Source organism: Macrobrachium nipponense, chromosome 19 (assembly GCF_015104395.2).
Source record: "Macrobrachium nipponense isolate FS-2020 chromosome 19, ASM1510439v2, whole genome shotgun sequence".
NCBI lineage: Eukaryota > Metazoa > Arthropoda > Malacostraca > Decapoda > Palaemonidae > Macrobrachium > Macrobrachium nipponense.
The window spans coordinates 29,036,180-29,052,213 of record NC_061088.1 but is presented as its reverse complement, the minus strand read 5'-3'; the positions used below and the strand labels follow the sequence as shown (position 1 = coordinate 29,052,213).

Below are 16,034 nucleotides of genomic sequence, written 5' to 3'. Positions count from 1 at the left end.
ATGCCGGCAAAGAGGAAAAAAATGTTATAAAAAAGGAAAGGAAAGAAGGTCAAAAGGGGTTACAAACCCCTTAAAACCTTATGGTACCTGTTACAACGTAAGTAAGATTTATTTTCACAGTAGGGTTGCTGGAGTAAGAAAAGACCGGGAAAGACGTAAAGACAAAAAGCACGAGAATAAAGGCATATTTCCCCTTGGTTGATTATTATTGTAAATGTAAACATGGAACTGACAAAAAGCAAAAAATGCACTGCTCCGAGAAAGAACGGGTTATTGAAGTTTACAGCCCTGGATAGCACCTAGCTGAGATATCTTGAAGCTCTATTTACTGTTTTTTATTTTTTATTAAGGGCTCCTCCATTTCTGATATTTGTCATAACTGTCACTATGCCATTCTCTCATGCATACTCTTATTTCGTCACATGCATCATTTCAAGCATATGAAACTTCTTAAATTCCTAGATGATTGAAGTCTTAGAAGGGGGATAGCGCGAACGCAGTCCCCCGCTACCAAAAATTGCGCACCCGAGTTGACCACATTTGGGTCAATCGCAAGGGTCAGCACCACCGGAGTGCAATGGTGAGCCTCACCTTGGGGGAACCACCTTCGTGATCATGGTGTCCCCTGTGCCAGGTAAGTATGCTTCTCGCTCACCCAATTGAACCCTAGCTAACATGTTCTGAGGACATGTAACCTGCAAATGAAGGTTTTATACAAGGAAATTCGATTCAGTAAGACCACACCTTCGTTTTACCTCGAGATTAGATTTCTGAAACAATTTACAATTCAGAAAAAAACCAGATGAATTGGAAAATCGCATTAGAAAATTAAATGTAACCTTATTAAAAAGATGCATCTGTGATTTCTTCAGTAGTTACTGTTCTTAGATGTTCTTCAGATTTCTTTTCATCACATTATTTATAAAATCTTGATAGTCATAGAACTCTCTTTCTCTCCCGTTTTGGACAGGGTTGCGAGAATTGTTTTTGTTGCCCAGTTGATTTTTTCCTTGGTGCTGAAATAATTTCAGTAACTAAAATTCCTTTGCTTTGTGGTATCATCATTGTCTTATGCTAGTGTGCCTTTTATAATAATAGGATTCTTCTGATAGACGAAGATATATATATATATATATATATATATATATATAGTTTTACTATCTGGAGTAAAATCATCGTCTCTCCGTTCTTGCAACAATCTCTTGTCACAGCAGAGACAATTAGACTTTTAATTCAACACGTATCACTAATGAACAACGAAGCAACACCAAATTTTAGCAAAATAATTCTTTACAATAAACAAAACTGTACCATTGATAACGGAAATATCAACTTGAAATAATGTTACTATAAAAGCCTATGGCTATCATCTAAAATGTGAGATAAAGAGGGCTTAGAGTATTTTTAAACATACGTGTATGTAACATATGATTAAAATTCTTAAAAAATTTGGAAACAATTTAAACTAAAAGCCAATCCATTTATATAAATATGCTTTTATAAAAGTCAAAATAACCCAAAACTATAGAAATTGTTAATTATTTTGGATTAACCCAGCCTTGGATTAGCAAAGGCTCTCTTGCTCTTAGAGCTGCCAAAAAGTCGCTTGGATCTCTGTAGTTTAGAGAAGTTTGAATTTTAAATACAATTGCTTTATAATTCCATATTCTTTTGTAAATACAAAATAGTATAAATATCATTTACTAGGATAATGACTGTAGTCTATATTCTGCACCAATAAAGAGAATTTCCTTGCATAAAAAGTTAATTTGCAGGCTACTTGTCCTCAGAACATGTTACCTAGGGTTCAGTTGGGTGGGTGAGAAGCATACTTACCTGGCACAGGGGACACCATGATCACGAAGGTGGTTCCCCCAAGGTGAGGCTCACCATTGCACTCCGGTGGTGCTGACCCTTGCGATTGACCCAAATGTGGTCAACTCGGGTGCGCAATTTTTGGTAGCGGGGGACTGCGTTCGCGCTATCCCCCTTAAAATTTCACTCATACAAGAAATACTGATTAGTCTGCACAATGTAGTAGATGGGAGAAGTGATGACAATGTCTGAAGCAGAGTATTCCTTGAGAAAATATCAGTTGTTTATCTTGACTCCAACCTGTTGTACATGTAGGAAACGTTAAATTGTCTTAGTGTTCAGAAACTGGCACGAGTTTGTTATTTACTGGATGTTTGTTTGTATAGTGTTAAGTTGCATGGAACCAGTGGTTATTCAGCAACAGGACCAATGGCTTTACGTGACTTCTGAACCACGTCGAGAGTGAACTTCTCTCACCAGAAATACACATCTCTAACTCCTCAATGGAATGCCTGAGAATCGAACTCGCGGCCACAGAGGTGGCAGGACAAGACCATACCGATCATGCCACTGAGGCACTCCATACTGGATGGGTACAGGTATAATGACTGTTATGGTAATGCATAATACTTATTTACAGATGTTTACAAATTGCCGTATGTTTACTGTATTTAATATCTGCCTTTCTGTGACATTCTAGTTCTGTGAGCCATGAAAGCAAATGTAGAATCATATTCAGGAATAAATGACTTATGTAATTCTTGAGTATTTATTTTACCCCTGATTAGTATATTACATGGTGCAGTGACTTATGGAGTCATTGCAAGATAAAAAGGGCCTTCAGCAGTACAGTTGCATATGGGCAGGAAAGGACTTTGATGGATGATTTACATAATGAAGCTTTGACTTTTAGTGAGGATGATACATGAAGCCTGACCCATAACGGAGTCAACGACAGCACGACCAGCTTGATCAGATTACTCAAAGCTGCTATTGACAAAGCTAAGACAGCAGAGTTACACAGGGAACAAATGGTTAGAAACTCCTATATTTCTGACTGCTGGGAAGCTAAAGGAAAACCACTTGTACAGGTTATCCTGTGTTGGTTATTGTATAAATGTTACAACACCAAGAAGAGCAATTCTGACTCGAACAGTAACAACTAAGAATTGGATGAAAATGAGGACAGATGACTTTGCAGACGGGCCAATATTAATGCAAACAAAACCTAAATTCTGTGCGAGAAGTCAAAGCAGGAACAGAAGCAGAAACGGCAATACCCTAAAACAGGAGACAGAAAAGAAAATGTGGTAGATGTGGATTCAATATTCATTTAAATGTATATCTTTTCCAGCTGAGGGCATGTGTGTTACAAAATAGATGCCGTGGACACTATAGTAGGGTTTGTGGAAAAATTAAATAAAGGTTTTGTAACCCATGCAGAGAAGTCTGGAAATGCAAGTACGATTACTGATAATTCAAGTTATTGGATAGACATCTATTATTACTTATTGATTTTTACCTTCAAGGAAAGGAATATTTAACAAATAAATTTATTGCTAACACAGGAGCTGAAATGACAGTTGTTGGCATACAGGTGATGTCTGACCTAACGCTAAAGGAGGAGGATCTTTCAGACTTTGATGAGAAACTGCAAAGTATTATTGGAAGTTATTAGCTGTAATGGGCCAGATTGAATTGATCCTGAAATGCAATGGATATGAATGCACTGAAAATGTAATTTTTTGTAATCACATAAAAAGTGATGACATTTATATCCCCCTCAGCAATGTATAAATCTTGGTACTGCATGAAGACTTCCTATTTCCTTCAAAGAAATCACCTGGGAATAAAGTATCTGAAGTTAAAGAATCAGTATGAGTAACAGAAACTGCTTACAGTACAGAGCAGGAAAAGTGTTTCTTTAAGAAAGAGTATCCAAAAGTTTTCAATGCAATGGGAAACTAAAAGTGATGAAAGGTGCACTGATGAAGATAGAACTCAAGGGCGATGCAAAACCATTTGCTAACCCACTGTGACAGCCAGTGAACAGGGAGCTCGATGAGAGGATCCAACAAAACGTCACTGTATAAGTTGGGGATAGGCATACAAAATGGTTTCATCCAATTGAAGGTGTACATAAACCTAAAGAAGGTATCAGAGTGACAATTAATTTGAAGAAGCTAAACTCACAGGTACACAGACCTGTACATAATTCAAAAATGTCACAGGATGCTATAATTGAGACTGTCCATGGTGCTAAATACTTTACATTTTGTGATGGTGTTAAAGGATACTGGCAGGTAGAATTACATGAAGAAGCGAAGGATTTAAGAGAGCACCCATGGGTTTTAGCACTGGTGATAGCTATAACTTTATAGGGAACTTTGCTAGAAAGGGCCCATGAGGTTGTAAATAATGTATTACTGTAATACACAGTTGCACACACAAGGAACATATAAGAGACGTCAAGGCATTTTTAAAACAATGTGTATTACTTTGAACCCATAGCAATTTAAATTTGCCCAAGTGCTGTGCAGTATGCTGGATTTGTTTTTTCTTAGAAAGGCATGGAAGTAGACCCAAGAAAACTGAAGGCTATTGCAGATTGTTGTTGTTGTTGTATTAAGCCAACACTTCTTGTTGGCACGGGCCTTTCCCTTGTTCGGCCCGTAGGTGATCTGAAAAGATTCTTTAGGTACATGGTTAGTTTTTTTGAAATTGGAAATATCTTTAGTTGTAGAGATAGGAGTGGACAGGGAAGGATGATGGTGTCAGTAAGAGAGGGCCATCATGTCATATTATAGAAGAAGTTTGAATGAGTGTAAGGCTTTCGAAAATCGGAGAAGCGGTGCAGGTGGGGTTGTCCAACCCTTTACTCCCTTGGGTCCCTGCGGGAGGATTTTAGTTGTAGGTAAAGTTGTTTAAAAGAATGATAGTGGATGATGTGGATAGAGCCTTACAATGAGGGGATGTGATGAGGGTGATTGATTTTATTAGTTTGATTACCTTGGTGGAGGTAGGTTGTAGAGCACCTGGGCATGCTCTTCTAAGTTTTCAATGATTGTCTTTGTGACTGTGGCAGCTGCATGCTCAGCATCTTGTGCAGGTATTGCATTTTGTGCTGCACCTCTTAGCTGTGCTGTTTCTCTGCATTCCAGCAGGTAGTGAAGGAGTGGTTTGCTGTGTTTCTTCTTGACAGTGTTCACATGGTTCTGACACTGTTTTCCACAATTTCCCAGCAGGCTTTATATCCTAGCCTGAGTCTGTGGATGATCACAGCAAGTTTTCTGGTGTGTGCCTGTCTATGGGAGGAGGCACTAGACCAGTCGATTTCTTATACCATCTGGCAGACGGTGAGTTCTTTTCTACCCACTCACGATGGTCATTTATCAATTTTTCTTTGCAGAGTGGTTTCATTGCATTTTTGACTTGTTGCAGTGCAGGTTGTATATGTACTTGCACTCTGTCAATGTGTTTTGTACTTTTGGCTAGCTCATCAGCCCTCTCATTGCCTGGAATTCCTATGTGACTGGGTATCCAGTTTAAGGTGACAGGTCTTCCTCTTTCGCTGTGCTGGAGTAGCAGTGTTTTAATTCCAGCCAGCAGTGCCTTATTTTCTTTAATTTTCTGTTGTTGCAGGGCTTGCATTGAGGACTTTGAGTCTGTGTGGATGATTACAGGCCCTACTTCATTCTCCAGTGAGTACAGCAGTGCCTGTCTTATTGCTGTTAACTCTGTCTGCATAGTGGAGGCGTGGTTGGAGGTCCTCCAGCAGGCTGTGAAGTTTCTTGAATATACTGCAGCTCCGTAGTTTGATTCTCAGGATCTACAGTGCCATCAGTGTAGTATGTTTGTGCCCCTATGGTCTCAGTGTTTCTGATTGCTTCATAGGCTGCCGCTCTTAGCTCTTCTCCTGTGCAGTCCTCTTTTGCTCTTGGCAGGCTTGTGTATTTGTATATTGTAGTGTCCTTCTTCCAGGGTGGTAGTTGTTGTGTGCCCTGTGTTGTGTCTGGACCTAGTTGCAGCAGTGTTTCTGCCATGCCTAGACTTTGATGTTGTCACTTTGGTCCTTACCATAGGAACTCGAAGTTTGAATCTGTGGGTGTTTGGCAAGTTCCTCTCTTGCTCTTTTCTTAGAGATGGAGTCTCTTTCTGAGAGGAACATCTTGGCCATTGTGCTTACATTTCGCTGTGCAATCCTATCCTCTAGCTTTGGCAGGTTAGTTTCAAGCCATGAGGTTGCACAGCCTTGTCCATGTAGGTGCTCCTAGCATGAGTCTCATTGCATTGTTTTGAATGACCTCCAGTGATTCTTTCTGAGCCTCTGTCAGCCTTATCAGAGTGGGGGCAGCATAGTCCACCAATGTTCTGGTGCAGGCTAGGTAGTACTTCCTTTGTATGTGTTCATTTGCTCCCTCCTTCAGGATGACATGTATCTCATGGCAGCAAGTCTTGCATTTGCTCTTTCTCTCAAGTACTTGATTTCTTCCTTGAAAGTTAGCTGCTGATCTATGACAACTCCTAGGTACATGTAGCTGTCTACCCATTCTATGGGCTCAGCTCCTATTGTTAGTGGTTGCAGCGGTCTGTGGGCTTTTATTGTCATGGCCTTTGTTTTATTTATGTTATTTTTAGGCCTAGCTCATTTGATTTATTGTTGATGTCATTGAGTGCCCTTTGCATTCTGGGTACTCTAACAGCTCCCCTTGCTACTACACACACATCATCGGCATAGATGAAGATTTCTACGCCTTCTGGAAGCTGCAGGGAGGCTATATTCTCCATTAGTATATTAAATAAAATGGACTCAGAATTCCTCCCTGAGGGGTGCCATTTTCCCCAAGTCGTGGAATGTAGACATCACTCCTTGGAATTTTACTCTGGCCTGCCTTCTCAGCACGTAGTTTTTTGTCCAGGCTAGTAAGTGTCCTTGGACTCCCTTCCTTACTACTGATTGTAGTATTGCTGCTGGACTGGCTAGTTCAAAAGCCTTTTCAAAATCTATGAAGACTACTGTGGCCTTCTTCTGATTTATATAGCTGAGAACATCTGTTATGCACTCTGTAGTTCCGACTCCTTCCTGATATGCATATAGCTGCTTGTGCAGTGGACCAATCTTGTACTTCATTCTATTTAGTACCATTTTTTCTCCAGTTTTCTCAATGCATGACACCAATGCGATTGGTCTTGGGTTCTCTGGATCTTTAGGTTTGGGGATTGGCTGCGTGTCTTGCTGCCGCCAGGTTTGTGGTCTTGTGTGCTCGATGTGTGTTTTGTTCAGGATTCTCAGAAAGGCTGTTTCTCCTGCAGGACCCATTTTGCTGATCATGGTGTATGTTATCCTGTCCTGCTCCTGGTGCTGTGTCTCTGCCAACTTTAAAAACTGCTTTCAGTTCCTCTACTGTGTAAGGGATGTCAGTATCGTCTGGTCTGTGGCAGGCCGCATCGATCTCCTCCCATCGAATCGGTGCTAGTTGATCCTGAATTCTTCTTGTTTCAGGGGAGAGGTTACCTGAGCTAGTCCTATTGGCGAAGGATGTTGCCAGTCTTTCCGCTTCTTCTAGTGGGTGAGGGTGAGTTGCTACGGGTGTTCTCTTCTTTCCGGCTACTCTGTTCAGCCACTTCCATAGCTCCGAGAGAGATGTGTACTGTGATAGTTTTGTACACCATTCCATCCACTTTTCAATTCTTATCTCTTGCAGCTGCTGTTGAACATCATTTTTGACTGCTTGTAGTAGTTCCCTGTTTTCTGTTGTTCTTCTTTTCCTATAAATTTTTGTTACCCTGTTCAGTAGGGTTTTCAGTCTTCTTACTTCTGGGCAGTAGTACCAGGAGTCTTTGTAGGTGTGGTCTCTTCTTCCTACTCTCATGGGCATTGCCCTGTTTGCAGCATTGTGTATAGCCTCAACTAGATCTTTTTCTAGCTGATCTATGTCTTCTGGAGGTGTGTATTGTGCTGCCCACTCTTCGAGGGCTAGACGAAACACAACCCAATCTGCTAGGTCTTGGTTCCATGTCGGAGGGGGTGGCGGTATTGGCGGTAGTTGCTGCATCTCCAGCTCTGTTACTGTGGCAAAGTGGTCGCTCATTAATGTCGTGTGTACTTGCCACCTTGTTAGGTGTCTGATTGTTGTTGTGGCAAATGTCAAATCTAATCTGCCTCATTGCAGAGTTTGAAACCCCGATTAATACATGCACATGGCGAAAGAAAAAAAATGCTAAAAATTTTTCAGTACCATCCCATGGATGGTACAGAAAAATGACTATTTTCAACCCTGTAACCCTCTTTTACAAGACTCATAAAAACATACTAAGTTTTGAAAGTTATACATGTTTTTTTCTAATAATTTCTTTTATTTTACTTTTTTGCCCTTTTCCCTTTTCTTTGCAAAATTACAATTGTAGCTGATAATCATGAAAGATAAGAACGTGAACCAACCGCAATTCCTGGGTATATTTACGAGCAAGTAACTAAAAAGACGTTATGGGAAAGAGATGGGCACTACAATCCCCCATCAAGTGTCAAGGCACACTGACCCCCGCTGTCCTGTGCTGAGCTGCTACAATTGCCAGAAGTAATTTATGGACCACTGAAGTGAAATGAACATCTTTCACACTAAATTCATCCAAATCATACGGTGTGTAATATTATTACTCATATTAGCTAGCCTGTCCATCGCTCAAAACCTATTATAGATCATCATATGAGCATGCCCGTCCATTAAGGGTTAATCCTCTATTGGTGCAGAAGCAATGCCACTGACAGACCTTCTTAAAAGTAGAAATACATTATTATAGTTGCCAGTTCATGAAAGTCTTTGCTAAAGTGAAGAAACTTCTTACAAAACTCCCAATACTTGCAAATGGTAAACCAACTGGGATCCTGTAGTCCTCATATTAGCACAGAAGCAATGCCACTGAGAGACTTTCTTAAAGTAAAAAATATTTTTTTATTGTTACCAGTTCATGACAGAGCATTTGCTAAAGTGAAGAAACTTCTTACGAACCCATAATTCTTGCACAGTCTGATGGAATTAGGGAGACTTGACTTTATATGGATGCAAGCAGACTAAAAGAGCTAGGTTTCAGCCTAATGCAAAAGCATGATGAAGTATGGAAACTTATCACATGTGGAAGTTGATTCTTGGATGATGTGGAGACAAGGTATCCAATGATTGAGTTGGAGGCATTAGTAATTATGCTATTACAAAGCGCAGACTTTATTCATCAGGGCTCCCACACTTCATAGTTATCACAAATCACCGACCTTATTACCACTTTTTAACAGTTATTCGATGACTCAAACAGAAAATGTTAAGGTACAGAATTGGAAGGCACACCATCAAAGTCAATTTCAATTTAAAGTCGAATGGAAAAAAGGGTAAGAGCATGCCACTGCTGTTTGTCTTAGCCATGCACCAGTTGAGGACCCAGAACAAGCTGAGCATGATATACAACTGTGCAGTATTTTGGCAGCGAGACTTTGTACACTTAATGATAGCAATTATATGAAGCTTGTTGATGCTGTAAAGCATAATTCTGTTGGATCTGAAAATGCATCAGCATTTGCGAACCAGTTAAAAGCTATCCAACATGAACAAGCAGCCGATGATGACATTGTTCTGTACAGACACCTCTAGTAATTTCAAAAGGACAAGAAAATTTGGGCTAGAACGTTTGCATACAGTCCATCAAGGAACCACAAGGACCAAACAACTCTCTCAGATGTGTGTATATTGGCCAGGAATTGCAAATGATGTAACATACCTGACAGAAAAATGTGAAGCATGGCAATTAACACTATTTTCCAAGTTTAAGGAAAAAAAAACTCTGGAATCAAATCCATTACCCAGTAGAACTTTTGAAAGTGTTTCAGCTGAGCTATTTTATTGCAAAGGCAGACATTTTCTAATTTATGTTAATTGCCTGAGTGGATGTCCAATGGTGCATGAATGGAGAGATGATCCCTCAGCGAAAAAAGTCTCGCAGACCACAATTCAAAGCAGTGGAATTTCAAAGGTGCCTAGAGAGAAAAGGTATTGTATGGGGAAACCAAGTTCATTCCATTTTCCATGCAACAGACATGCAGAGGTTGTGCATGACGAAAGTAAAAACTATGCTGGAAAAAAAAGTTGACAACTCAATGGGGGATGGAATATTTTCCTGAGGCTACTAAGAGAAATACACCATGCATGGATGAAGAACGCTGAACCAAGGTTGTTTTCAGAAGAGACCTCAGAACTACAGTCCTGACTCATACCATCACATAGGAATTCCAGGCAACGAGAGGGCCGACGAGCTAGCCAAAAGTACAAAACACATTGACAGAGTGCAAATACATATACAACCTGCACTGCAACAAATCAAGAATGCAATAAAACCACTCTGCAAAGAAAACTTGCTAAAAGACCATCGTGAGTGGGTAGAAAAGAACTCACCGTCTGACAGATGGTATAAGACTTGACTGATCTAGTGCCTCCTCCCATAGACAGGCACACACCAAGAAAACTTGCTGTGATCATCCACAGACTCAGGCTAGGATATAAAGCCTGCTGGGAAATCGTGGAAAACAGTGTCAGACCATCTGAACACTGTCAAGAAGAAACACAGCAACCACTCCTTCACTACCTGCTGGAATGCAGAGAAACAGCACAGCTAAGAGGTGCAGCACAAACAAACATAATTACACAAGATGCTGAGCATGCAGCTGCCACAGTCACAAAAACAATAATTGAAACTTAGAAGAGCATGCCCAGATGCTCTACAACCTACCTCCACCAAGGTAAATAAACTAAAAGTGAAATCAACCACCCTCATCACATCCCCTCACTGTAAGGCTCTATCCACATCATCCAATATCATTCTTTTAAACTTTACCTACCACTGAAATCCTCCTGCAGGGACCCAAGGGAGTAAAGGGTTGGACGGTTAACCCCACCTGCACCATTTCTCTAATGTTCGAAAGCCTTAAATTCTTTCAAACTTCTACTATAATATGACATGATGGCCCTCTCTTACTGACACCATCATCCTTCCCCTGTTCACTCCTATCTCTACAACTAAAAATATTTCCAATTTCATAAACTAACCATGAACCTAATGAATCTTCAGATCACCTACAGGCCGAACAAGGGAAAGGCCCATGCCAACAAGAAGTGTTGGCTAATACAACAACAACAACATAATAAGGCACTGTTCTGATGAAGAACCAGTAAGGAGAAATATTGTTGAGAAGGTTAACACAAGATATTAAAAACTTCAAGCAATAGTGAAAATGCCAAAGACCTGAAACACTTTGCTGTAGATCAAGTCAACATCCAAAACCAAATTATGAGAGAATGGGAAATAACGAGCAAAACCGTTATGGTATGACTAGGGAACAAAAGCTAGTTACAGTAACTCAACCCAGAGAGTTATAGTGGAGAAATTGTCAATTTCTTCGTAAGCATGATGGACGATCAGAGGAGGAGGGTGTTTCCTTACTGCATGATATAAATACAGAACCTTTACAAAGGCAAAGCCAGAGATAGAGGAAGACCACAGTACCTTTTGTACCCTAAGTCATGGAAACTTTTATATATATATATATATATATATATATATATATATATATATATATATATATATATATATATATGTGTGTGTGTGTGTGTGTGTGTGTGTGTGTGTGTGTGTGTGTGTGTTTTAACATACATCGTCGAGACTGACAATTTAGTATATTATATATATAAATATATAATATATATAGATATATATATATCTATATATATATACTGTTATATTAATGAATAATAGTTATTTAGAGATATTCATAAACTCATATTTTACTTTTAGTACCTGCCTTTCTGTCTCATTCTAGTTCAGTGAGACGTGAGGACAGCACTTTTAGTGTACACCTTAAGTACAGTTTGGGAAACATTGGTGTATACCTTAAGCACAGTTTGGGAAACATATCTCGTATATAAAATGACTGTTTTTAAAATGAAATCAATGAATTTGTAATACAAAGTCCAAACCAGGGATATTTACAATTAATTCATTTATAAATGCAACAACATTACAAGACAAACTATAGTCATTTGTTTTCATTACTACCATGTCCATAGCCAGAGGCAATAAAGTAATATTTAAGTTTGGACCAATCAACAAAACACACCACTAAGAAAGCAACTTGCATAAGTCTGATATAGATGCCAACAGGAAAGATTTTGCAAATTAACTCATCCTGCCAAACCTCACCTAGGAGTCAAGGTGATGTAAAACGAGGCTGGAAAAAAGTAAGCTTGAGGACACAAAGCTCAGATAACTGTGGATAAACCACCACATTTCACTTAACATGAAGACACTAAAAGATTTAGTGAGAAATCTAGTAATAGAATCTATGCAAAACTGGATTAAACTGGATTAACTTAAATTCTGTCACTTTATTTTCTACACACATTGTCTTTTACTCTATCAACATGAAAACATATGAGAGTTCCCACAGTAAAATCAACAGCATGTGGAATCAGGTCTGAGCCAATTCTACTTAGTATTGCGTAACTGTTATTTGAAGAAATTGTTGAATACCTTAACATTGTCAAGGATCTGTTAATCTTTTATTTGTGGAACTAGCAATCATTTTGGTCCCAAAGTAAATACTGTTAACGTATTTCTATCATGTGTTTTCAATGATAAACTTGAAACAGTACATTTACATCCTATTCACATCACTTTGGAAGTTATATTCACATGAAGCATATAGTCACAGCAATCAATTAATGTATTCTTATGATAATCTGAACCAGGCGTGAAGCATCAGAAACTCAACCAGAGAGTACTTTCAGAAATTAAATACCATCTGATTCATGTGCCACAGGTGACTACTCAAAATTTTGAAGCAAAATGAATTCTTTCACTCATCTTTCAGGATATTAATTTTGATATAACAATCATCCGTGTAAACTGATTTATCTTCTTTAAAACTCATCCCATACAGTTAATTCACTCCAAAGAAGGGGCTAATGATTTTCACAATATGTTTTAGAAGTTGTCTTACTTGATTTAATACTTATGACAGTGAACTTTTAAGACTATTTTCTATGAATTAATATATCTGACTTGATGGGTTGTTACTTTCTCTTAAAAGTACAAGATGACCATCAACTACTTTTTTCCTGTTTATAGGATGTTTATTTTGGGGTCATAACATCTTTAAAGGTATTGGAATTGCCATACTTTTCTTGGCTACCATTCACATCAATTTTTCTGTTCTTGGGCCATTTACTGAAAATGTAACTAATGACAACCTTCAGTATGGAAGAAAGAATGATAAAAACGTGAAACATCCTTGAAATATGGTTACAGCATATTTCAAAATTAATATAAGGACAACATTAACTGTTGATTTATTAGTACCATGGATGATTGGAGTTTATCTTATTTTGGTACCCGACTAGTTGCCACTATACAGTGAAAGAAAGGAGGGCAATGGGGACTTTCATCCTAAGAAGACTTCTCGTTCACTTCTTGAGACTTACACATAATATGGAATGTTACTGGTACCTAGTATCATTATTCATCAACATGTTACGTTAATTGTGTTTTGTAGGGGGATAGCGCGAACGCAGTCCCCGCTACCAAAAATTGCGCACCCGAGTTGACCACATTGGGTCAATCGCAAGGGTCAGCACCACCGGAGTGCAATGGTGAGCCTCACCTTGGGGGAAACCACCTTCGTGATCATGGTGTCCCCTGTGCCAGTAAGTATGCTTCTCACCCACCCAACTGAACCCTAGCTAACATGTTCTGAGGACATGTAGCCTGCAAATGAAGTTTCTATACAAGGAAATCCTCCTCATTAGTGCACAGTGTAAACTACAGCCATTATCTTGACCATTTGTATTGAAACTAATTGTTATTTATGAAAGAAATTTAGAACCATCAGAAAACTGTATTATAAAATCAAACTTCTCAATAATACAGAGATTCTGGGCAGCTCCGAGCAAGAGAAACTGCCAATACAAGGCGCGCTGGGTTAAGAGAAAGAAAGAAAAAAATAAATTATCTTTGGTTCTCTTGAGGGGTAGATTACAGTTCAGTTGACCGGACCGTGTAACACCATTTTGCCCGGTTCCGTAATCCCTCCGCCAAGGTAAGTAGTTCTCGCAGATGACCCGCAGCCTACCAAACCCGACCCCAGCCGACCAAACCCGAACCCAACCCACAGGACCGAACCCGAACATGCATCAACATGAAAGCCGATTCTCTTCGATATTTTTAATCTTGCCCAACTAATCTTTAGGACCTCCAATTTAATTTACAGTATTCTATATTTTCACCCATGCCCAACTGAACTGTAAGAGCTCCATTTTTTTCCCTTCGTTATTCTATTTTTTTTCCCATGCTTGCAGGAGTTTCCATTTTTTTTTCATTATTCGATATTTTGACTCGTTGCCCACGATAGTTTTACCCGTGCCAACATAATCTGTAGGAGATACATTTTTTTCCTTTTTTTCCCCATTATTCGATATTTCTTTCCTTGCCCAACTCATCTGTATGACCTACATTTTTTTTACATTCTTCGATACATATTTTCCAGGTACTAGTTATCCGCTAGGATAACTAGTACCTGGAACGGACCATGCCCGACCTTCCTCGACCCTTCAGTTCAGTCTGTTGCCTGCTTCTCAGCCAGTCAGTGCTTCGTCATAGCTACCATGTCTTCTTCTGCCGAGAATTTGTCGTGTTCCGCACACGTGGCGTTCGCTGCCGCCGTTCCCGTCACGCTGGAAGACATATACATTTTGTGTCAAGACGAACGATCCCTAGGTTAGTTTATTTAATGAAAACAAATTCCTTGTTCAGGTCATCTCGGAAACAACCGTCCCGCCAAGAAAGAAAAAAAAAATCCTCTACCCAGAGAGTTGAACGACTCGGATTTCTCTTATTAAGTTCTATATTTCTGGACGACTAGCAACATCTCCAAGGTAAGGTTATCAATGTAAATGCACGTTATTCTAATTATTTTGCCAAAATTAAGCACGCCATTGTTATTTCCGCTTTGCTGAAGTCAGGCGCACGCTCAACACATCCGAACATTCACGTTCGCTAGAAGTCCACGTGTTCGAACGCAGTATCACGTTCGCTAGAAGTCCACGTGTTCGAACGCAGTCCATGTGTTCGAGCAAACACGTGGCCTTGACTTTAACCAATGTATTCTCGGAAATATTCATTTTGTTTAGTTATCAGTAAGGATATACGGGTGCCAGCCATATTTATGGACAAGTTATATTGGTTAGATATTTATATTGTTAACTTACTACACAGGGGGTCCAGGGGGGCGAAGCCCCCCGGCCAGGTAAGGACATACAGACTTAGTTTGGTTAGGTCGGTTCCTTTGGTTAGGTAGCAATCACTGTTAATATACTATACTGGGGGGTCCAGGGGGGCGAAGCCCCCCGGCAGGTAAGGGCACGCGGCCTAAGTTTGGTTAGGTTGGTTCGTTTGGTTACGATCACCGGGAGCTCCTACAGTTTAGTTTGGAACAGGAGCTCCTACAGTTTAGTTGGAACGGGAGCTCATACAGTTTAGTTGGCCACTGGTTTTTTTTGCTTGGGTTTCGTGATTTTTAGTGTTCATTGCCGTCGTTTGGTTAGCCTAACACAACGGGGGACGGGACCTCCTACATTTTTGTTGGTACGTGAGCTCCTACAGTTTACTTGGCAACGGGTTTCGTCTGCTAGGGTTTTGTTGTTTTTCGTGTTCATTGTCGTCATCTGGGTTTCCCCCACCCAAAAACCCCGGTTTCCCAATGGCTCCCCCCTTACCGTTTTCATTTACTCGCATGTACTCCCCCACCCAAAAACCCCGGTTCCCAAAAGGGTCCCCCATTATCGTTTTTATAGGTTTCGGTTTTTTGTTTTAAAACCGGGCGCCGAAACAAGCGTCCGCCATCTTGTTTGTATTGCTCCGCATATTCCATAGCAGACGAAACCCGTGGTCAACTGAACTGTAAGCGCTCCCTCTTGAGTTTCATAAAAGCATATGAATTGGTTTTAAATTTTAATGAAACTTTTCCAATTCAAAATGTTTATCACATGCCATAGGATTAACAACAATCAAAAATAGGAAACAGGATGTAGGTACTAATTGAATTATACTAAAACTTCAAGCAATAAGTATTAGATCTGCTTTAAGAAAAGCAGATACAAATCTACGAAAATGTGCCGTTATTA

General features: G+C 39.7%; 1 long non-coding RNA gene and 3 other non-coding genes across 4 annotated transcripts in view; 1 reads left to right on the top strand and 3 right to left on the bottom strand.

Annotated features, from left to right (window-relative positions):
• Positions 1-16,034, bottom strand: part of LOC135212814 (uncharacterized) — a 508,471-nt gene that overhangs the window by 19,060 nt on the left and 473,377 nt on the right. The gene's annotated exons all lie outside the window — the stretch shown is intronic.
• Positions 480-642, bottom strand: LOC135219302 (U1 spliceosomal RNA). Its single transcript, XR_010315400.1, has one exon. It is a non-coding gene; the product is annotated as a U1 spliceosomal RNA (small nuclear RNA).
• LOC135219396 (U1 spliceosomal RNA) lies at positions 1,829-1,991 on the top strand. Its single transcript, XR_010315433.1, has one exon. It is a non-coding gene; the product is annotated as a U1 spliceosomal RNA (small nuclear RNA).
• On the bottom strand, positions 13,408-13,567 carry LOC135219360 (U1 spliceosomal RNA). The gene has a single exon (XR_010315422.1). It is a non-coding gene; the product is annotated as a U1 spliceosomal RNA (small nuclear RNA).